We start from the raw sequence: 24,556 nt of genomic DNA, 5'->3' as shown, positions 1-24,556 counted from the left end.
CCGCCGAGAACTAAAAAATAAATATTTAAAAATCTCTCTCTCCCCTTCCTCCCTCCCTCCCTCCCTCCCTCCCTCCCTCCCTCCCTCCCTCTCCCTCTCCCTCTCCCTCCCCCCCCTCTCTCTCTCTTCAAAAAAGACACAACTGATGTGACTCTGTATACAACCAGAGATATGAAAAATTGTGTACCATATGTGTAATATGAATTATAGTGCATTCTGCTGTCATATATAACAAATTAGAATTAAAAATAAATAATTTTTTTAAAAAAGATTTTAAAAAGTGGGAAAATCAGAAACTAATATCGTTCCATGCTGTACATATCACTTCCCTTTCTCAAGTACAATCTGGCACAAAATGTGTTGAGAAGAGATTCCCCTCCAAAAAAAAAAAATCCACTGGGGCTGGGGATATAGCTTAGTTGGAAGAGTACTTGCCTCACACGCACAAGGCTCTGGGTTCAATCCCCAGCACCACCAAAAAAACCCCAAAATCTGATATTACATCCAATGGCATGAACAAGATTTAAAAAGCCACATAACCATAATGAGAGCACAAAGCACACAAAAGGCTTTCTAGATTCTAATCTAGAAAAAAAAAAACATATCCCAAGGAAGGAGAACAATGTTCTTGCAATTACTTTTCTCTAAGGAGTGTCTTAGTATGGTGATGAATGACCTTTTTTAACCCCCAGCACTGAGGATTGAACTGAGGAGTGCTCTACCACTGAGCTACATCTGCAGTCATTAATGTTTGTTTTGTTTTTATTTTTCTTGAGACAGAGTCTCACCAAGTTGCCCAGGCTCTCCTCAAACTTACCATTCTCCTACTTGTCAACCTCCTGAGTAGCTAGGATTATAGGCATGCACTATTGTACTGGCTACAAATTATTTGTTTTTAAATCAGGAAGTTGTCATTTAGAGAATATTATTCCCATAAGTTTTTTCTATATAAATTATTATAGAGCAAGCTTCACACAACCAATTGAAGAGACATTATCGTCAATAGATTATCCTATATTGTAGTTAATTGTATGGAAAAGAAACAATGTAGCAAAAATGAAATCATGAAAACAAAGACATTTCACATAGTAATGTAGATTAAAATGTCATCCAACTATAAATTTCCCCAAAATGCATGGACCAAGATCCTACCCAAGATTGAGACTTGAGGAAGGACTGACTGTATCCTTTAAAGGCACAAACTCATTTTTTCTTCTCTGTGGTACCCTGTGCCACACTGTAAAGAAGCCCAGGCTATCTTGCTGGAGGGAGAGTCCATTTGAAGAAAGCCCCTGACATATGAAAGACCACATGGAAAGGGAGACTACATAAAGCCAACAGTCAGCACCTTAGTTCCGGACATACAAAGCCATCTCAGACCTTGTAGTCTAAATCAGGCGTGTGCTGTATGGGTGAGCCTAGGTGACACTGGAGCAGAACCTTGGTTAAAGTCTTGACTTACAAAATTATGAGAAATAAAATGGTTGTTTGTTTGGTAGTGGGGATTGAACTCAGAGGCTCTCGACCACTGAGCCACATCCCTAGCCCTATTTTGTATTTTATTTAGAGACAGGGTGTCACTGAGTTGCTTAGTGCCTCGCCATTACTGAGGCTGGCTTTGAACTCTCGATCCTCCTACCTCAGCCTCCTGAGCCACTGGAATTACAGGTGTGCACCACCACTCCCGGCAAATGGTTATTTTTTAAAGCCACTAAATTTTGGAATTTTTAAAAATATAACAATAGATAACTAAAACACTGTTTATTGATGATTTGTAGGGCTTTTATTTAATGACCAGTTTTATTAAAGAATACCCCATTTATTTCTACTGTGATCAGCAAACAAACTGAAATTCAATATTTAAAATTTTTTGCCAAGAATATAACCTATCTTGCAAGTTTCCATGAGGACTAGAAAAGAATATATATTCTGGAGTTTTTGGGCATTGTCAGTCAATGTCAATAAGGTTAAGGTGGTTGATAGTTTTGTTCAGACTCTTGTGTATCATTAGTGATTTTTTTATAGTGTTACTATCAGTTGTTAAAAGGGTGTTAAAAATTCAAAGTATAGATTTGTCTCTTCAGTTTTGTCAGCTTTCATATATTTGGGGCATATAAATGTTTGGTTGTATGGTGTCGTGTTTCTGTGTTCTTAAAAACACATTATGGTATTATGAAATGTCTTTCTTATCTCTTATAAAACTCTTTATCTTGAATTAAATTCATCTGATGTTAGTATAGCCTCTACATTCTTCTTGGCTTACTATTCATGATGTATTTTTATCTATTTCTTGTTTTCGTTCTATTCATATTTTTATTTAATGTAATTAAATAAAATTACATTAAATAAAAATTAAATTTTATTTAATTTATCCATTAGCGTTTAGCTTTATTGCTTTACATTATTGTTTTAGCAATGTTTCCAGGAATTATGAAATGCATTCTTCAATTTATCACAGTTTTCATAATTTAAATTGTGATACTTTCTCACATCTCCCCAAGTCCTTTGTGCTTTGTCGTCATACATATTACAGCTGTATACCCTATGTTTTTTACCTTAGTCATGTTTCCAAGAAATTAAAAGAATAAATATGTATACATATTGCCTTTTATATTTACCTACATTTTAGTATTTCTAGTACTTTTCATTTCTGTTTATGGTGCATTGTCTTTAAAAATATCTACCCCAAAGTCTCCACATTCCTGTATCATGTTGCTTCTCTCATTATGAAGTAATATCTATTTTCCCACCCGCTGAGTCTGGGCTGGTCTTTTGTCTTGTTTTAATGAACAAAATATATTTTTGGTGAAAGTGATGCCATGCCAATCCTAGACCTAACACCTTGGGAAGGTATATACCTTCTACTTTTATCCTCTAGAAATCTAATCAACAAATAAAAAATTTTAGAATGACTGAATGACTAAAAGCATTTGAGGAGATAAGCCTGACCCAACCAGTTGAGCTAGCAGACATGTAAACAAAGCTATTTTGTCAGTTCTACCTTTGGTTAAACAATCCCTGCTAAAGGAAACCACATAAGCACTAATAAATACCTAGAGCAAAGGACCCATCAGGTTATGTAAAGCCAAATCATAGAATAAGGAGAAATAACAAAGAATTTTTATTTTAAACCATTAAGTTTATTACACAGTGAACTAAAACACACAGTGCATCTGTTTCTACCTGATGGATCATCTCCTTTTATCCTGAAGAGGTTCTTTTAGCATTGTTAATAATAGAGATCTATTGGTATTGAATTTTCTTACTTTTTATTTATTTGAAAATGTCTATTCTGCTTTCAGTTTTGAAGAGTACTTATCCTGGATTAGCAGTTTTTGTCTTCTAGCACCTTAAACCTTTCCGTTAACTTTAATCTCTCATTTCTGATAAGAAGTCAGCTATCATTTTAGTCATTTTTACCTATGCGTAACACACCACTTTTTTCTAATTGCCTTCAAGACCTTTTTTCTCCTAATTGATTATTTACAGTTGACTCTGATGCATCTAGATGTGATTTGCTTTGTAACTAACTTTAGTATTCACTGAGTTTCCTAAATCTGTTAACATCTTTTTTGTTAATTTGAGATAATTTTAGCCATCATTGTCTTAAATATTTTTTCTGTACAATTTATGCCTCTATTCTTCTAGAAATCTAATTATATGTATGTTAGGTTACTTTGTCCTGATAGTAACCAAGTCTCTATTTTTTTTCTTTCTGATTTTTATACCAGATAATTTTTATTGGTCTATCTCCAAGTTAACTTTTTGCTGTTTTTGCACTATATAATCTGATGATAGATTTGTTTCATGAATTTTTCATTTCAAATACTATACTTTTTATTTCTTTTAAAAGAAATTTTTCATTTATATGTTGACACCCATATCTACTTATTCATTATGATTAAGCTTTTCTTTAATTCCTTGAAATTAGTTATAAAAACTTTTTAAATTTTTTTTCTGCTAATCCTAACATCTGGGTCAGTTCACGGAACTTTTTTTATATGTGACATTTTCTCTTGTGGTTCTCATTTTTCTATCTTCTTTGCATTCTGGCAAAATTTAATAATATTCTACATGCCTATAATCCCATCGACTCAGGAGGCTAAGGCAGGAGGATCAAGAGTTCAAAGCTAATAAATTATGCATGGCACACATTGTTTAATTTTGCATGTAACTTCTTTTTAGTGTGTCAATGAGGTTTTAGTGACATTGTCACCCAACACTTGGCCTTTGTTGTTCAGGGAATGCCTTCATGATTTTAATACTGGTTTTCCTATTCAGACTGTGGATTGGGTTTGAATATACTGTTATCAACCACCTGGTCTTTTAATTACTCATCCCAGTAAATTTATAGTTTGTGAAGCATTTGTTTCTCAGATTCATGACACTGTTAGAACCTGAAGTAGTAGCTGATGGGTATCTGTGAATTCTTTTTTTTTTTTTTTACTTGAAGTAGATTGTCTGAAATAGGCATATTCTCCTCTGTGTTTATCCAAACCTCCCTGTTATGTGCACTACAAGTTACAATTTGGAAGTTACTGTATTAAAATTCTGTCTGTTCATGGTTCTAGAAGAGTGATATTCTCTCCCAAACACTGGTTACTACAGCAGCATTTTTAATGTTGTAAAATAAGAATAAAGGCTCTGAAGGCCAAAGATTTTAAAAAGTCATTTTACAAATGTTACGTTAAATTAAACCTGAGCTTTGCTGTAATACTGTTTTCTCTTCAAAATGTGATGGTACAGGAAAGGTGTTATATGAAGGGGTGGTATTGCAGGGGAGCATTTTAAATTGCAGAAGTAAAAAAGTTATAATATTTATAATTTTGATGAGTTTATTTTTATAGGGAAGATTTTTCTCCCCTGAAATTTTTTCTGGAATAGCAAAATGTTTCCATTATTAAAAATTGAAATTGTTAAAAAAAAAAGAGTTCAAAGCTAGCCTCAGCAACTAAGGGATGCACTTAGCAACTCAATGAGAGCCTATATCTAAATAAAATGCAAAAAAGGGCTGAGGTTGTGGCTCAATGGTTAAGCACCCCTGGGTTCAATCCCTGGTACCAAAAAACAATTTTTAAATTATATTCTGGTCATTTATAGATGATACATCATAGGAAGTCTGGATTATATTGTCTTCCTATAAAGGATATTCTGTTTTATGTGTCATGCAGGCTAATTACTGGTGAATTGTTTTGATCATATTAGATTTGGTATTATTATTATTATTATTATATTAATAATTATTATTATTAATATAATAATAATAATATTTAATAATATTTAATAATATTTAATAATATAATAATTAATATTATTAATATTATAATAATATTATTATTATTATTATTTGGTACCAGAGATTGAACTCAGGGTACTCAATTACTGAGCCACATCCCCAGACCTGTTTTGTATTTTATTGAGAGACAGGGTCTTGCTGAGCTGCTTTAGCACCTCGATTTACTAAGGCTGGCTTTGAGCTCGTGATCCTCTTGCTTCATCTACCTGAGTCACTGGGATTATAAGCATATTCCACCTCACCTCACTAGGTTTGGTATTTTTCTTTATTTCCATATTTCATGGTGCATTATACTTGTACATAATGGTGGGATTTGTTGTTATGTTTTCATACATATGTACAATATAGTGATAAAACAGCCAATATCATTCTCGAGTATTTCTCTTTTGCCTGCTTTCCTCTCTCCCCTGATCCCTTTCCTCTATTCTACTGATCTCCCTTTGATTGTCGTCAGATTCCTTTCACACACACACACCTTTCTTTTCCTTTTTTCTTTCTGGCTGCCACATACATTTTCAGCATGAATCAATTTTGATTTCAAATTTAGGTCTACCATTTTTCCTTTACTCTTTTGTGTGTGGTTCTTTTTGCTAAGGCTTATTCCTGAACTCTTAATTAAGTACCTGATATATTAATGAAGCTGCTGCAACCTGACTCTGCTGGAAACCATTTCTTCCAACATTGCCATTTAGCATCATCTTCAGTCTCCTTTATAGTAGTCAAACTCTGCTAAGCCTTAAAGAGTCTCATCTGGTACATTCATATCAAAAATGAATTTCCTCCAGGCTTTTAGTATTCTCTCTCTAACACACACATAATTACATTGCACCCACCATAAATAGCTCAGACATTCTTGTCCACAAAATTCCAACCACTATGATAATCTTGCACTTTGATAATTTTCTCCTTAACTCAGTATGACCACCATCTTACTTGAGCTTCATCTCCCTAATTGTGTTTTGTGCACCAGGCCTACAGTCATGTCTGAAATTAATACCTGAAAATGTTTAGTTTTTCTAGTTTTATACTCTTTTGTGTCAGGAAAACAAATCAAGTACATTAGATCTATTACAGTTTCAAGTAAAAATACTAACTTACTTTTATCTTTGCCCATCAATAGTGGTAGAGACACTTAGGTCAACTTACATAGAAACTGCAACATCTTATATACATACCAAAGAACACATGTGTATGATTACACTGTATAAAGTAACAAAACAGGCAAATCTAATCCTTGTTATTAGAAGTTAAAATAGTGCCTAAGTCTGGGGGAGTGGAGAGAATAATTAGGGGAGCAATGAGAAAGGGCTCATGAAAGTGCATTTGATGTCCAATTTCTTGACCTGGGTTAGGGTTCAGTGGATATGTTTACTTTGTGATAATTCATTGTGCTATACGTGATTTTCTTTTGTCTGTTATATTTAATAAAAGAGAAGCTCTATTAACAGTAAAAAAATCAATCTCTACATTCATGTAAGAGTTAGTAATCAAATGTCTATTATATGGTTAATATGAGTATAAGGGTTCTGAGGCATGTAAGACAGACATGTTCCCACAGTCCAACATTGGAGATTTTTTGACTATTACAAATAAAACCACCATGAATAGTTGTGCAAAAGTCTCAGTGTGGATGTATGCTTTTATTTCTCTGGAGTAAATATCTCAACAGATTTGATTTAATTTGTAAAGCAACTGCCAAACAGTTTTCTAACAGTTTGTGCCATTGTTTATACTACATATTATAGTCTGCAGTTCTAAGAGAGATACCATAGTCTTCATCTTTGTCAACATTTGTTATGATGAGTCTTAAATTTTGTCCATCCTACTGTATGTGTAATAACATTGCAGTTTTGATTTACATTTCAACTTATGTTGGATATCCTTTCATGTGCACATTCACCATATTTGTGTCTACTTTGGTGAAGAAAAAAAGTCTTCTGCCCATCTTTTCAAATTGGGTGATTTTTCTTATTAATAAGTTATAAGAATCATTTGTATATCCTAGATATCATTCTCTTGAGAGAGATATGTTTTGCCAGTACTTTTTCGTAGTCTGTCAGCTTACCTTTCCATTTCCATAACAATGAATATACAATAGACAAAGTTTGTTGTTGTTGTTGTTTTTGGTACTGGGGATTGAACTCAGGGTCATACCACCACTGAGCCACATCCCCAGTCCTATTTAGTATTTTATTTAGAGACAGGGTCTCACTGAGTTGCTTAGTGCCTCACTTTTGCTGAGGCTGGCTTTGAACTTGCAATCCCCCTGCCTCAGCCTTTTGAGCCACTGGTATTACAGGTATGCACCACCACGCCCAGCATGAGACAAAGTTTTTGAGGAGAGGAAAAAAGAGAGCATGAGGCAGAGAGAGCTACTTAGTTTTAAAAGCCTCTGCCAAGCAGCTTTTTATATTTTCTTCCAGAAGTTGTATAGGTTTAGCTGCTACATTTAGGTCTGTAGTCTATTCCTACCAGTAGTGTGTGAGGGCTCCCATTGATCCACATCCTTGCCAACTTATTATTATCTTTTTGATTATAACCATCTTGATAGATGTGAAGTAGTATCTCACTGAGGTTGTACATTTCCCTAATGGTGCTGGGTATCCTTTCATTTGCTTATTTGCTTTTGCATATTTTCTTTGGAGAAATGTCTATTCTAATTTCTTGCCATTTGTCTTTTCATATTGAACAATAATAATTGCTTGTATATTCTAGGTAGTTATATATATTCTAACTATATGAATTGTAAATGTTTACTTCTATGATTGTATTTTCACTTTCTTCGATGGTAGCCTTTAAAAGTTTTAAATTTGATGAAGTTCATTACTTTATTATTTTTTCTTTTGGTACTTGGGCCTTTGGTGTCTTAAATACAAAGTCATTGTCTACCCCAAGATTTACCTATGCTTTCTTACATTTAGTTTTGGTTCTTACATATATATGTGTTGTCCATTTTGAATTCTTACATTTATGTCTGTGGTCCATTTTGAGGTAATTTTTATGTGGGGTAGGGCTTAACTTAATTCTTTTGCATTAAAGACTATATCATTTTGAAATAATATTTTCATTTGGAATGCAATTCTAGGATATCAGTTTTTTTTTTCTTTCAGAACTTGAAAATGTTGATGTACTGTTTTCTGGTTTGCATGGTTCTTGAATGAATTTTGACATTTTACTTTCACTCCTTTGTACATAATGGTATCTGTTTTCTGTAGATGCTTTTCAATTTTTTTCTTAGCACTGGTTTTAAGCATTTAGTGTAAATTTGTGTCATCTTTATCATTTTTCTTATTCATTGAGCTTTTTGAATCTGAGTGTTCATCAGATATAGAACATTTTTATTTATTATTTTTTCAAATGTGTTTTTCCCACCTTTTTAGGAACTACCATAACATATATATTGGACTGGTTGAAGCTGTGCATACTGATGCTTTGTTCAGTTCAGTCTCTTTCTCCGTGTTTGATTTTGGAGTCTTTATCACTGCATATTCAGTTTGCTGATATTGACTTCTTCAATGTTAAATCTGCTGTTAATCTCATTCAGTGTAATTTTCACCTTAGCCATTGTTTTATCTGATTTTATCTAATTTTATCTGTTTTATCTAATTCAGACATTTTTATATCTTCTTTTTCTCCTTTACATGCTTATGCTTTTCCATAGCATCTTGAACATATGGTATACAACTGTATTAATGTCCTTGTATAATAACTCTATCACAGTGTAATTAATGATCATTTTTATTAATTTTCTTTTCAACATGGGTTATATTTTCCTCGCTCTTTGCATGCCTCATACATTTTTATTGGATTCCAAACATTGTGAATTTACCTTGTTCTGTACTGGATATTTTGTATTCTTTTAAATATTCTTGAGCTGTGTACAGCTTTTTTTCTGAACTATCTTGGAAACATTTTTATCTTTTTAAGATTCTTCTAGACAGGAGTTACCTTAAATCTTGGGCTATTTTGTCCCTTTTACTGACTATGTTACTTGATGCCCTTTTATTATAGATTTTCCATTCTAGCTGGTGATTACAAAAATTGATCTGCATGCCAACAATCACCACCACCTTCCATTCTGTTCCTTTCTGAAGGTTCTTTCTCTGGCCTTACATGTGAGCCCATTGTTACATAGCCGCAGACTTCAGGGGAACCCTCCATAGATGTCTAGAGAGCTAGTGCATGTACACACTCTCCCTCCATCTGCAGTTCTCTACTCTCTCCTTTATTCTGCTCTGGGACTTCTAGCTGCGTCAGTCTCTTCAGACTTTAAAATCCATCTCTTCAACTCAGGAGATTTTCTATTTGAGTTTTCCTTCTCTGGATGTGGCCTGAAAAATTCTTTCCAGGGAGTAAATTGGGATAATCCTAGCACTCATCTCTCATGCCTAACTTTATCTTAGAGGTCACTCTTATGCTGCTTATTATCTAATATCTGAGAACTGTTGTTTGTATTTTGTCCACTTTTTTTCCAATGTTTCATATGCGAGGGTAAATCTGTTGCCCCTCTTGGAGAGATTTAGTCTTCCATAAATGTTTAACACTATTCTCTGGCACATCATTTACAATAGATGAGGTTCTTCCTGGTAACAGCAGCGGTAGGCCTACTGAATGCTCCTAGGCAAGTGCCTTCACAAATTTCCAATGGTATATGTTATTATGCTGCCAATTATTTGTTTCAGATATGTTTTTGTCTCATTTAGATTGTACTCTGACTTTAGGAACCCTTTATATCTTAGAATTTTATGTCCCCTCCACCCAAACTGGTCACATTTACCTTTAACAATTACTCAACCCTTACCCCGTAAGAATTCCCTTTGAGGTATTAAAGAATAATTCACTTGAGATTATTTATCTCCATGCCAACAATCACCACCACATTCTATCCTGTTCCTTTTCTGAAGGTTTTTAATATAACCTTATATTAAACATGTTAAACATCAATGCCACATATTTAAATGCTATGAGTAAAAGTGAATGCTGATTCATCCACTAATTGTATGTATCCTGGTAGAAAGAACCACCACTACTTTATTGTGGCCAGTTGAGAAATTTTCTTCTCATTATCCACCAGACTAGTTAATATGTCTTTAAGGCAATAAGTTTAAAAAATAATACTGATAAATCAAAATATTGAAAACTCTACAAACTAAGCAGCTAGTTCTTCAGTAACTGGAAGCACTGACTATGCATATAAAAGTATATCTGATTATGAGTCAAAGTAAATATCAAGAAGGTAATATGCAATTAGATCATTTTGCTCTTCTGATTTTTCCACCAATGAATTATCATTAATTTCTATTCTACAATAAGAAAAAATCTACAACATACCATATTCTATAATAAGAAAAATAAGAAAAAATTAAAACTAGTTTTAAAAGATCTACTTAAATATTCCAGTATCATGTAACCAAACAACTACTCTCCACACAAGTATGTTTTTATTCAACAAACACATTCAGGGGTACATTCCTGGAGTTGAGGATGCATGCTGCTGAGAGGTGGACCTTAAATGCCTTGTTCTCATAGCTTATTTCCTCTCAGTACTATTTATATATGGGGGCTTAATAGTTAATATATGTGTTTAGGTTAATAGTGTAGTATATTTATAATATTATTGGAACCATGAGTTTATCCATCAAATCATTTGTTAACTCTCTCATACATTCTAGGCATTTCCCTAGTCACTGATGTAACAGTAGTGAAAAAAATAACTAATTTCCTGCTCCTGTTGGAAATTGTGTTTGAGGTTGGGTCAGAGCAGTCAAGTAGATAAACAAATGTAAGGCAAGTGGTAAGAGAAGTCTAAAGTGGTAAGGCAAGTCTGAAGAGAAAGAAAGGCAGGGTAATGGGCTTGATAGTCATGACAAGAGGCTATATTTTGTGTAGGATGGCCAGGAAAAGTCTTTATCACATGAAATGCCACTGTTACAGAGACATGATAAAGTGAGGGGGTAGTTAGCTAGTTAGATGATTTGGGCAGTTAAGGTTGAGGCAAAGTTGCAAGTGTAAATGCTCTGAAGCAGGGGTGGGATTGGTGTATTTAAATGGAACTAACAGACAAGAGAAGAATGTTAGGAAATGGGGAGAAGAGGATGAGGGGAGTCACATTGAATAAGAACAGTCCATAATAAGGCAGGGCAATCCATAATAAAATCATGGCTTTTTTTTTCCTGATACCAGAGATTGAACCCCCAGGGGCACTTAAACACTGAGCAACACCCACAGTCCTTTTTAAAATATTTTATTTAGAGATAGGGTCTCACTGAGTTTCTTAGGGACTCACTACATTTCTGAGGCTGGCTTTGAACTCAGGATCCTCCTGACAGCCTCCTGAGCTGCTGGGATTACAGATGAGTACGACCAGGCCTGGCTAAAGTCATTGTCTTTTATTTGGAAATGGGAAGCTATAGGAAGATTTTGAGCAGAGAGACACAATCAAATTTATATTTAAGAATATCACTCTAGTTGCCATCAGGACAATAGATATTGGGGAAAATGAGGGCAAAAGCAAGGACAGAAGAAGGCTATGGGAATCATTCAGTTGACTTATGATGTGGGTTTGGCCTGTATATTGGCTTAGCAGATGCAGAGGAGTGGTCAGATTCTGGGCATGTTTCAAATGCTTATTTGGAAAGAAGGAAGTCAGAAAAATAAATAAATAAAATGCTTTATAATTTATATCAAATTCTAGAAAATGCAAAACAATCTATGATGACAGGAGATGTTTGGAGACAGCCCAGAAAAGGAGAGGGGAGGGATTACAAAGAAGGATGAAATACTTTTTTGATTTTGGTGATAGTCTCATGGGTATATTCATGTCAAAACTTATCAAATCCTACACCTTAAATGTGCAATTTATTGTAGGTCAACTATATGTCAATAAAATTATAAAAATAAAGACATAATATTGTCTAATGGACTGGAGTTGGAATGTGAGAGAAAAGAGATCAAAGGTGGTTTGTAAGTTTTGGGCTTTGAGCACCTGGATAATGGGAATTAAATTGTCATTCTTATTTCTGAGATAGGGAAGACTGAAAGCAGATTTTGAGAGAAAAATGAGTTCAGTTTTCAACATGTTGTTAGAGATGCCTACTAGATACATTTTATAACATAATAAATACATGGTAGAAAAGAAATGAAGAATGACTCAGATAGACAGTTTCTCTGTATGATCCACTAGTTCTCCAGAAAGCGCAGAAGTACACTGGACCAACGGGGACCTCTCATGGCCCCTGTAGACAAATGTTTGTGCACACCTTTTTTTTCCCATCGTTTTCTTTATTTAACATTGTGAACATGGTGGACTACATTCTTTTTTCTAAGTTTTAAAGATTCAGTTAATTTGGAGAAACAACTGATGGGTTCATTGTTGGAGGTTGATGAATAACCTTAGCAGAGACTATAGTAACAAGCCCTTGGTCACAGACAAACGAGAATGGCTCCACCCAGGATGGGAGCATTGCAGACACTCTTCCTTGGGCTGGCTAGCTTGTGCCTTTCCCCCCTTAACTGTACATATCAGTAATTCAGCTATATTATGATTTAAATCAGATTTTGCTCCTCTTGTCAGAAAGTACAATTGCTTGTTAGTTGATAGGTTGTGATAAAAAGGAGTCTACTCCTTGGGCTTGATACTTAGCTCCATTAATCACTGGATGTGTGACTGCCTCAATTTACTCTAAAATAAGGATTGGAATAGGACCTACTACTACTGTAAGGTACTATTGTTATGAAGATTAAATGAATTGATATGTATAAAACCTTCAGAATAACAACTGGACATAAAGAAAGCATTCAAGAAATGTTAGCTACTAGCTTTCTTCTCTGACAATCGGTTTTGTCAGTTGGTTCCCACTAAGTTGTGGACTTTTTTGGACCAGGACCAGATATCTTGTCTTTTGATTTTCATTCACTCCCACACCATGCTAGGGCTTTGTCCAGCGTCTGGCATGAATGGTAGCACAAAATGAGAGTTAAAAATATGCTTTTGAATTAAATAATTTCTTCCCTTACAGATAAAGATAAGAATCTCAAGATCTTAGCCTGAAGACTAATGTCCATCTCTCTGCCCCCACCTGTCCCCGCCTTAAAAAAAAGCAGGCCACTGTCTCCAGTTTACACCCTCACTCACAGTTCCATTCACCTTCCCCTTTCCTAATCAGAGGGATCTTGGGGTGGGGCTTCAAGGAACCTCTAGGAGTTTGAAGGGGAGGGAGCCTGGAACCATAGACTAGCTGTGACAAGTCAGGGGTGGGATTTGGTAGTTCAGAAAAGGAGGTACCAGACCAGGAATGGGGGATGGGAGTGATGGTGGAGTGGGCTAGTTCAGGATGAACCAGAAATAAGACGTTGAGGAAAGCCAGAAAGGACCAGTTGGCAGGGGGGGGATGGGTGGGTGACTACTAGAATCATGTGGAGGGTCGCTTGTGAGGGCACAGAAGCAAAGGCAGGTGATTGGACGAGAAGGAGAGTCCTAGTTGCCAAGGCAGCGACTAGAGGAGAAGGTCTTCAGTTGAGGAGAAGGTCTGGACTAGAGAAGGACGGAGCTCCAGCTCCGTGTGTTCTCCAGTAGAGTCTGTGGACTGACCCCCAGATATCCCTGCTGAAGTGTCACCCGGGAAAGGCGTAAGCCTTTCCTGGCGCCACCCCTCTGCGCTTGGCTACCCACACGCCCCCTGAGCCCCACCTCCTACGCGCCCACAGACACCCGCCGCAGCCTACTTCACCGGCTCACCCAGGTGACCACAACATGGCTGTGGCGCAGGTGCTGGTCTTCTGGCTGTTCATGGTGCTCTTCTGGCTGTTCCTGCTGTGGCCGAACTGGCGAGTGCCGGGCCAACCGGACCCGAGCACCGGCCAGCGCTGGTCGAAACACAAACTCTGTGCAGACGACAAATGCAGCAGTGAGTGCACAGGCGGGTGGGCAGCCCAGGGTCTCCACTGTGGCTCTTTGGGGCCGCATGGGGCTCCGATCTCCCTCGTCCCCAGCCCCAAGGGCTGGGTGAGGGGGGTCGCAGGATGACGGGTGGGGAGCAGGAGTGACAGAGCCTCGGGACCCTGCGTGTGTCCCCTCTGGCTCTGCTAGTGCCCCAGCCAGCCCGCTCGGGTTGTGGGGGGCTTCGACTCCCACTTGTTGCCAGCGTTTTATTTTTCTCTACTGACTGAGGCGGGGGTTGGGAAACACGATTCCCCAAGGACAGCTCTCAGTTTACTCCCTTCCAGGATTCGCCTAGGATCTCAGTGGGTGATGGGGTTGTGCCCACGCTGTAGCAGAGCGCTTTTCTGCCCCCTCTACAGGGACCTGGGCCGGTGCAGTATCAGGGCAGATGCTCTCCAGGGCTCGGTGGCCCTAATTCCCGCAGCAGGTTGATGGTGGGGCTCCTTGGGAAAGGCTCACTGGCCCCTTTGTCCTTTTGCTGCACTGGGGATTGGGCTGGTTTTGCCTTTTAACAGGGACTAGAGTTTAGGCTTGGGAAGAGCACCGAGTCCAGGCACGCAATGTGTTCCGAGGTCTCGGCCCCAACTCTGCTTCAATCCTGTCATTTCTGTGCATAGAAGCCTCCCTTCATATTTGAGGTAGGGTAGCAGGTGGGCCAATAATCTTTTGCTTTTGAAAGAGGCCAAGGATCTGCACCAGCCACCTGGGAACTGCAGCCTCTTCTGTGCGCAGGAAGCGGACAGAATTCCTGGATTGGAGGTGGGCAGTGGGGAGGATGTAGCCATTCAGATTCAGATGAAGAGGTTTGTTGCAATAACAATAAAAAATACTCCAAGATTTTTATAAGCCAATTCAGTTTTAGACTCAGTCACTAGTGTTGTTGGAACCTCTTTCCTCTATATATTTACTGGCCCAAAATACTTCTTATGGACTCCCGCTTGGTTTCTAGTAACCTTGCAACTTGATGACCGTGTTGTCCATAAATTGTAAGCAGTACATATTTTAAAATATTCATGCTAAAAAGGCCAAGAAGTTTACCATTGAGCTCTTTATGTCTAAATTGGTGTTACCAAAACCAAATTTTGTAATTTGAATTGTTTGTTCCACTCCAATAAAGAAAAAAGATGTCTCCAATATATGTTAAGTTCCTAGAGGTAACCCTAAGGCTGGAATAAATAAACACTCAGAGAAGCAAAGCAGCTGCCATGATATTTTCTTTCATTTTTGCTATTCTTTGCTATTGAGCGCTATCCTACGTGGGATACCTGGACAATCTCATCACTGATGCTTCGTCAGTACTAAGACATGGTGTTGGTTAGGTTCAGTGGGGTAACATAACTTGAGAAATGGCCTGTGTCCAAACAGATGTGACCAAAAACAACAGGTGGGTCTGTGTTGCGTTGTAGGAAGTAGTGAGGTGTGTATGTAAGGTGTCCTTGTGTGCCTTCCAAATAAGTGCTCCAAAAAAAAAAAAGAACTAAATAGGTGCTCCATAGTATGCATTATGTTGTCACCTAATATATTACTGATTTATAAATCCTCTATGACCTAAGGGGGAACAAGAGAAACATTGCCATTTCCACTTGTGATGAGAATTCCCCACCTTAAAGTGTCTCTCACCTTCAACTTGGCCTCTTAATTACATATGAATTAGGATGCTGACAGTTCTGAAAATAGTCCTATTTTAGCTTCAAAAAAACAAGTTACCCTCTCCAAATCTGTGTTTGTTCCTCAGACATATATTTTTATAAAACAAACATTCTCGTGTATTTTACTGCTAATTGGCTTTTAGAAAAAGTGTTATTTCCATTTCTTTGTGCTTTTTACATACATCTATTGTCCATTTCATCTTAAATCAGAAACTGTCTATTTGGTCAACCAAAAGAAAAATGTTGCTTCTACCAGTTTCTAGATCAATTGTGATCCTAGTCCTGCATTTTAAGCATGAAGGTATTGCCTGACCTTTTCTCGTGGTTAAACTTCTTCCTTGTCAGATAGGATACCCACTTTTGATTTTGTTTATTAAAAAAAATACAAATGAGGATGTTTTGAAACAATCTTAATGTTGGATATAGTCAACAATATTTGCTCAGAGAAAATATATTTCCTGGTTATTTACCCAGATCCTGAACCCAGAGACAGCAACTCTGCTGCAAATGAAATTGACAGTGTTTACGGCTGCATGGTAGCACTTGCAGCCACTTAAAGGTAATGTCTTTTAGCAGTTAGTTCAAGTTAATTAACCCCTTGGGGGTTCCTGGATATTCTAACCTCTTCCCTATTACCTCTGCATGAAGCCATACTTAAGCCTGTCCATGTCTACACTTGGATTTACATATTTGCAAAATGAAGCTTTCTATGATTATGAAACAGAAAAAAATTGAGGAGGCCTGCAAGAACCAAGAGTTTCACTGAAACCAGCTATGGTTGGTGGTAGCCACTTTGCTTTTTATTTCTCAGCACAGAGAAAAATAGAGAAGCTTCCTTTTCCCTCGTCTAATTGCAGGGAATATTGTATTTTATAGCAATAAAATCTCTAAGGATTTTAGATACTTTGAGCAGGTGAATTAAAAGTGATTCCAGAGAGTACTGGAAAAACTTGATTTTTGTTCATAGTGGGATTCATATTTCTTGATGAGTCAATATGGACTGTGAAAAATCAAATCCTAATGTTTGTTTTTTTCTTTTTTCAATGTTTATATACAGTGTTAATATATCGAGGTGAAGCTGTTGAAGATTTCACAGGACCAGATTGTCGTTTTGTAAATTTTAAAAAAGGTGACCCTGTATTTGTCTACTATAAACTTGCAGAGGTATCACCAGAACTTTGGGCCGGAAGTGTAAGTAAAAGTTTGACAAGTGTTATATTCTTAATTTTGATGGGTAGCAGTGTAGATTTAAATGACTGATTTCTTGGGGTCTTTGTAGAGTTAACCTGACCTCTTTGCCAGGCCCTGTGCTCCTAACACACCTAAGGCCTGGCACAGCATAGAAAGTCAGGAGACTTTCTGAAACAGAACTGAACTGGTTGTGGTTGCTACCCCTCACATCAAGTTCCAGAAGGCTCTACACATCATAAAGGTCATCATGGTGAAAACATGACAATTCTTAGCTTTGCTGTTTCAAAAGGGAAGGATTCATGGACATTAGAGTTAATCCTGTAAATTAAGTCAGAGATAGTAACTCAGGCATGCATATTTAAAGTTGATTTTTTGTGTATTTTACCTAATCAATTGTGCTGTTTTTACTCTAAAAAAGCAGAATATTATGTCCATTGTGTGCTTTTTTCCCCCCCTTTTTTTCTTTTTTGCAACTTCTGGGTCATCCATTTCCTGCTTTTCCTATATTCTATGCCTGAAGGTTCCCCCAGGGGTTCTACTTCCAGCCAGTTGTATGGATCTTCTGATGAAAGACATGACATTGTTTATATCATGCTTTGATATTTTAAATGGGGAGATTCACTAGGAGTGTCCTCCTAGTGGCTTATGAGTATTGTCCTTTTCATTTAAAAAAATGTGATATGTGGATTGTTTATGTAAAATAGTAGCAAGGGTCTTTGATGACTGTAGGAATGTTCTAGTTTAGAGACATTCCGGGTTGCATCCTTGAAAGTTCTCACCCTAAATAAAACACCACACAGCAGAAAATAAGACAGAAAATAAGAGTAATCCCTATGGAAAACTAGTTTCATTTTGTTGCCATTTCTGACTCTTAGGGAATGATCTTGAAACATGGTGCCTCTAGGTACAAACTTTATATTTAGACAGAGTCCCAGTTGCAGTACTCCATATAAAGAACCATCTATTGTTTCTTTCAAGTATACCAAATAGGATTGGTAACCTTTAAACTTGGAACTGTTTTTCCATGTACCTAAGTGGCATTTTTCATGTAGTAGTCGTCTTTCTTTCCTTCTTTGAGCTTTTGGATAAATGGGCTTGATTTGCATTTTCTCCTCTCACATTGTAGCCTGTTAACTCTGTTCATCCCTAGGACTCTTGCCATTCTGGGTGGCAGCACTCATCCTGTCTTCCTGAGGAGCCCTGCTTTCAGCACCTGACCAGAAAGGATCTTTGCCGACTGATGAGTGTTTGGGTGGCACCTTGTTTGCATTGCTCCTCTGGCATTCATTTGTCCTCTTTGCCTTCAGTCAGGTTGTGTTTTATCTTAGCTCCCTATAAAATGAAAAACTCAGTTAGGAAAGGACCCCTGTCTAATCCATCTTCCTTTTGAATATTTCCTTTCAGGGCAGTGGCACTTAAGTACATTTGTTCTGATAGTAGCTTATGCAGAATTTGTTCTCTTGTGGCAGTTCTTGGCTCCCCACCCACAAATCAAATCAGCAGCACCTTAGCAGGGATGATGTATGGAAGCAAAATTAGATATAAAAATTATTTCCAGTAATGAGCCTCCATGATTCTGCATCATTTTTTTCATATCACAAGAAATGGGATACCACCAAGTGTGTAATTATGGAGCTTTATATAATCTATGGTCTCATTTGACACAGATTAAGAAGAGATAAATGTGTTCCCTTTCTCCATACATCTCTGGTTTCTTTCCCTTTTCCAAATTTAACCTTAATAGAATTTTCATCAGAAGGGAAAAGTATATTTCCCCTCAGACTCGCCTCTCATGTCATAAGTGTTATACTTAAGAAATTAAAAACTCTTTAGTTTTCAAAATGATTCTCCTTTTGAGTTTTCAGTTTTCATTCTGCAATGTTGTTGGTTTTCTAGAGTCTCAGACTTTATCTGCAGTGATGAAACTTTTAATTGCTCCGTCTTATCTAATCTTCATGGCAGTATTCTACCACTAATACTGGCTCTCAGATGGTTTCTAGATATAACAAGAACATTCATGAATGGGGATATTTTAGAGGTAGTGATAAGATGCCTTTTTTAATTTTCTTTTTTGTGCATTTGATTTGCCTATCAGTTTCCTTTAATTATTGGCAAGAATCTTCTGTTCCTTTTAGTCAGTAGTTAGTAATAGGAGTGTCTTTCTCAAGGGGAACTTTATATACCTTTTGTACACTTTATGTAACTTCATATAATTTAACTGTTGGTGCTGAAAATAAATGGGGTTCTTTTCTGCAGAGGATTTATTTTGGGTGAAACTGAAGCTTGATATGTGGTTTCATATGCATTATATTGTAATTTTATTTTCTCCCCTGCTGAGGGCCATTAGGAATGAAGCTTCAAAATTTCCTTGCCAGCGTACCCCATGTTAAATGGATTTCACTGTTGACATTGCATGTAAGGTGACCTTGCTCAAGGACCAAGGCGGATCCGGGTTTAGAGCTGATCAGGTTTGAGGAAGTATCCCACTCCTTAGGGTGTTCCCGGTTTAAGACAAAAGGAGTTTTAGGGAAGTTGGAGGTTGAAGATTATTGCTGCTGGGAGTAGGGCGTGCCTGCAGCCTGAGTTCCCGCTGAGTTCTCCTGGAGAAAAAGTTTTTAGGAGGTGAATTGTTCGGGAGATTGGATTGCCCCCGAACCTGTGTGGAGGCGGTGTGAGTCGGGAATAAAGAATTTCTGTTTGAATCTACAAGGCTGTGAGTGCCTCCTGATTCTGTGCCCAGCCAAGACTGCAGCATTAATTTTCTCCCCCCTTCTGATTAATTAAACAACAAGCAATGTGGCTAAAGGACCATGCCTGGTAGGTTGTCCAATTCAACATATGGTTCTTACCCGTCATGGGAGAACTGACCTTTAGACGTCAGTTTCCTGTCTTGGGTTGAATCCACTGCAACCAGATCAACCCGTCACTGACTACCGGTCCAGCATTCAGCCATGCTTGTGGATAGGCCTAAGCACCATTGTGGGTGGGTGAGGTTCTTGCCTCACCTCTGTTGGCCCCCAAATTTAACCTTGGTGCCAGTGGGGAGGTGAGGTTCTTGCCTCACCTCTGTTGGCCCCCAAATTTTAGACCATCACTAGTAGAAGGGAGGAGGATACAGAAATGCCACGACACCAAGCCAATTGACGGCTCCTTTGGAAAAATTGTGTCACTGGTGACACCATCAGCAAAGATGCCAGCATTACCACAATTAACATGGGGTGCGCTGGCAAGGAAATTGCATCACTAGTGACACCATCAGCAAGGATATGCCAGCAGTACCACAATTCACTGCACCAGACGATAGTTCACAATGCATGCAACTCATATATAGTCCAAGCAAGTTCTGCAAGCAGTTCAAATCGGACGAGTCTATCAATATGTTCATTTCCTCCCAAAGTAAATCAAGTCCTTGATTGAGCATTACTTGTTGAGTTATATTCATTGATGCATCAGTTTATACAGTTTACTGTGATAGCTATCATAGAAGCTGTAGTTTGGTTTTCTTAGTCTTCACTGGCACTGGGATGGAGATGGGAATTCTGGCAATGATGTTAAAGAGACATTATCCTGAAGAGAATTATTAAATATAATGAAAAGGAAAAGTGAAAGTAAACAAACAGATCTGTTAATCACCTTTAAAAACAATAGTAAGCAAACAGATCTGTTAACCACCTTTGAAAACAATCATTAACAGCTGTTTACCTAATTTAGATTAAACCACTTAAATCACGTGAATAAAAAAAAAGAAAATTCGGATCCATTTTTTCATGAGCGCTCCTCATATAAAAATATGGACATACACACATACTGACATGCAACACAAAACAGTGCACTCATAACATACAACACGTAAGACAATAATAACAGCCTTGTAGCTTTACCTAGGTAAAATCTCCATTGCAATTTTTAGAAACTCCACAGTCAAAAAATAAAACACAGTCAAAAAACAAAGCTGATCAGAAAAACATTAACCTAGGTTTGTATGAGCTCAAAAAATAAAATAGAACTTTATGATGTGGGAAAAATGCAATAATAAAATAGATATTGAAAAAAGGCACCGTGGTTAATCACTGTTGCAGATGTAAGAATAGCCAAGCTGGAGCTCTGGATATCAGCTGTTATGGATTTGAGTCAAATTATCTTCTTTTTGGTCTGTAGAAATTGTTTTAGTTAGTGTCTCTCGAATCTAAATCGGCTGCTGTTCTCCCTGTGGAAACACAAAAACAGAACCCCGACTCCAGACAAACACTGGGTCAGGAGCTTTCCAATGTCCTGTTAGAATATCTTTCCAAAGTACCTTAGGCTTATGTACATTTTTTGGATACATATGTCTTTCCGCAGCATTAAGTCCTGATGAATCCAAATTTAAAAAGTTTAGAGTAAAAAAAGGGTTATTTTAAGTTTATCTTTGGGGGATATATACCCCTTTAAGATCCTTTTAAATTTAAGTCTTTCAAAAGCATTTTGCCTTAGTTTTTAGAATTACTTTAGTCCTTTTAATTTTTAGATGTGGTTTGAAACCATAGTTGTCTTAGCCCTTTGTATTTTCTATCTGAAATACCTTTACTTGACATTTTTAACCATTTTCCATCTTATTTCTATCTTCTAGTTTTCTTCTAAGGTTTTTATATTTACCCTTAGTTGCTTTCTTCTCTCCTAGTTTTCTTTCATTTCCTATATTGTGGGTATAAAATTCTTGTCTTTCTACATCTTTTTATCTTCCTATATCTTTATCTTTCTACATCTTCTCCCTTTTTTACCTTTTTGTACTTCTGTATTTGAAGTTTTCCACTTCAAATTTTTAATCTTCTTTATCTAAATCTTTTATCTTATTATCTTCCCATTTTCATGGGTTATATTTTTTTTCCTCCATCGTGAAGGCATCTTAACCACCTTCAATTTAACCTTTTAAAGCTTTTTGCAATGTACTTAGACATTTTACAACTTTTTACTTTACCAAACAAAGATTATCTCATCTCCTTCTTTTTAGTTTAATAAGTACATTTTAATAGTTTGATGAGTAAAGCAATCTTCCTTCAATTTAACCATTTAAAGCATTTCATTTATCATCTATACTGTACTATTAAATGTACTTTTTCACCACCTACAGCTTCACTCTTTTAAACGAGGCTTAGATTTTGTTTAAATCGCTTAATATTAGTTTACATGGCTGCCCTTCAACCAAAGGCTCTTTTTTACTCCATTAAGAAGCTTTGTCTCAATCTGCCATGTACAAATACCTTTTTTTTCTTTCTACCTTTCTCAAGCTTTTAAATTAAATCTAGTTTCCTCAAAATCTTTTTAAATGGCATTTTACAAATTTTCACTTTACCACACAGAGATTATCTCAACTAGAAACATTTCTTTTTCCTTTAACCTTTTATATTAAAATATATTTCCACATCTTGAATCTTTTTATACCTCTTTTTTAACCATTAACCCTTTTTATAAATTCACATTCTAAAACAACCCTTATAAAATTACTCCACTTTAATAAGATGAAATACTTTCATGTTTTTTAAGGTACTGTTATACTGTAATTGAAACCCAGCTGAAACTTCTTATACTCTCTGTATATAAATTACACATGATAGAATCTTAACACTTAGTAACCTTGTTTCAGCAAAGACACAGACCAAAGCAATATTAAACATTTTTCCATTTGCCAATTTATGAAAACACACATAATGTTTAAATATATTACCTTATGGAACTTAATAAGTAAAGAGTACTTGATTTCATATTTAGTGGTTGATATTTTAACATTTTAGCTTTGTAAATGAATCAGCTGTCTGTAAAAACCAAGACAAGTATAGTGAACAGAACTAGTCATCTCTTTCTTGTTGAAGAAAAATCCTTCTACAGGATACCATAATGGTCCCATTGATATACCTAATAACTCATCTTTATAAAGCCATGGGCTACATTTTTGTATTGTATCAACATATGCCATAGTTTTTCTTGGTCTTACTGGGGTACCTCCTTCCTCTAACAATTTTTCTTCCTCAGAGGCGAACAACTTCAAACCTTGAGTCAACCATTTTCCTTAGTTTGCCTGAGAAAGTTCTAGGAACAGGCCACTTGAAATGAAAACAAAATAAATCAAAACAAGAACACATTGTTTTTTGAAATGGTCACCCATTTTTTTGCTCTCTTTCAGGAGCGAGCAAATTCACTTACTCCCAAGCTTCAGACATCCCACGTACGGGCCACCATAATGCCGCAGTCTTGGCTGGGCACAGAATCAGAAGGCACTCACAGCCTTGTAGATTCAAACAGAAATTCTTTATTCCCGACTCACACCGCCTCCACACAGGTTCGGGGGCAATCCAATCTCCCGAACAATTCACCTCCTAAAAACTTTTTCTCCAGGAGAACTCAGCGGGAACTCATCCTGCAGGCACGCCCTACTCCCAGCAGCAATAATCTTCAACTTCCAACTTCCCTAAAACTCCTTTTGTCTTAAACCGGGAACACCCTAAGGAGTGGGATACTTCCTCAAACCTGATCAGCTCTAAACCCGGATCTGCCTTGGTCCTTGAGCAAGGTCACCTTACATGCAATGTCAACAGTGAAATCCATTTAACATGGGGTACGCTGGCAAGGAAATTTTGAAGCTTCATTCCTACTTGACAATGGCCCTCAGCACTCCCCAAGTACTTGTAAAAGTAGATTGGGACAAAGCTAGGAAAGCATATACTATCAATACATCTGCTATAGTGGTAATACATTTTAGAGATTTTTGTATTGTTTTTACTTATTAATTTTTATGACTGTTGTGTATTGGTTAAGAAAGACATAAATATTGGTTTATGAGCAATGCTACAAAATGTACAGGTAAATTCTTGCTAGAGGTTATTTGGAATTGCATTTATAACCAGCTTTGATTTACATAGTTTTAACCATATAGAATCCAATAATCTTCTATGCAGATCTTTTATTTACTTCAGAAGTCTTAACTTTATATGCTCTGTGTTGAGAATTAAGCTAAATGTTAAAAAGAAAACTTCAGTGGTTGGAAATGTTGCTTTTTAATAGTTCTGTACTTAATTTTTATTTGGAATAATAATCTCAGTGTAATTGTTATAGCAACTTTCTTTCTTGGTTATACCATATACCTATCTCTTATGTGTATATTTCCTGCCACTTCTGAGAAATCTCTTATTTATATTCCTTGTACAGAATTTATTTGATATTTGTCTCTTTTGCACTATAGGTTGGCCGTATGTTTGGATACTTTCCAAAAGATTTCATCAAGGTAGTTCGTGAATATACTAAAGAAGAGCTACAAATTCCAACAGATGTAAGTTATGGATTTCTTTTTTGTTCTCAATTGTAAACTGGCTTATAAATCCATCAGTTATATTCAGTTAACTGCTTCTGAATGTTTTATAATGTGTTTGGGGGGCAATCTAACATTTGTGTGTCAGATTTTCATTTGAAATCAGACTACCTGTAAAAAAAAAAGTTTGAAAGGCA

The 24,556-nt window shown here is 36.6% G+C and overlaps 1 pseudogene; it reads left to right on the top strand.

The window, feature by feature from the left end:
- Positions 1 to 24,556, top strand: part of LOC144372599 (transport and Golgi organization protein 1 homolog) — a 78,113-nt pseudogene that overhangs the window by 12,790 nt on the left and 40,767 nt on the right.

Source organism: Ictidomys tridecemlineatus, unplaced genomic scaffold (assembly GCF_052094955.1).
Source record: "Ictidomys tridecemlineatus isolate mIctTri1 unplaced genomic scaffold, mIctTri1.hap1 Scaffold_1368, whole genome shotgun sequence".
Lineage (NCBI taxonomy): Eukaryota > Metazoa > Chordata > Mammalia > Rodentia > Sciuridae > Ictidomys > Ictidomys tridecemlineatus.
This window is presented reverse-complemented; position numbering and strand designations above follow the sequence as displayed.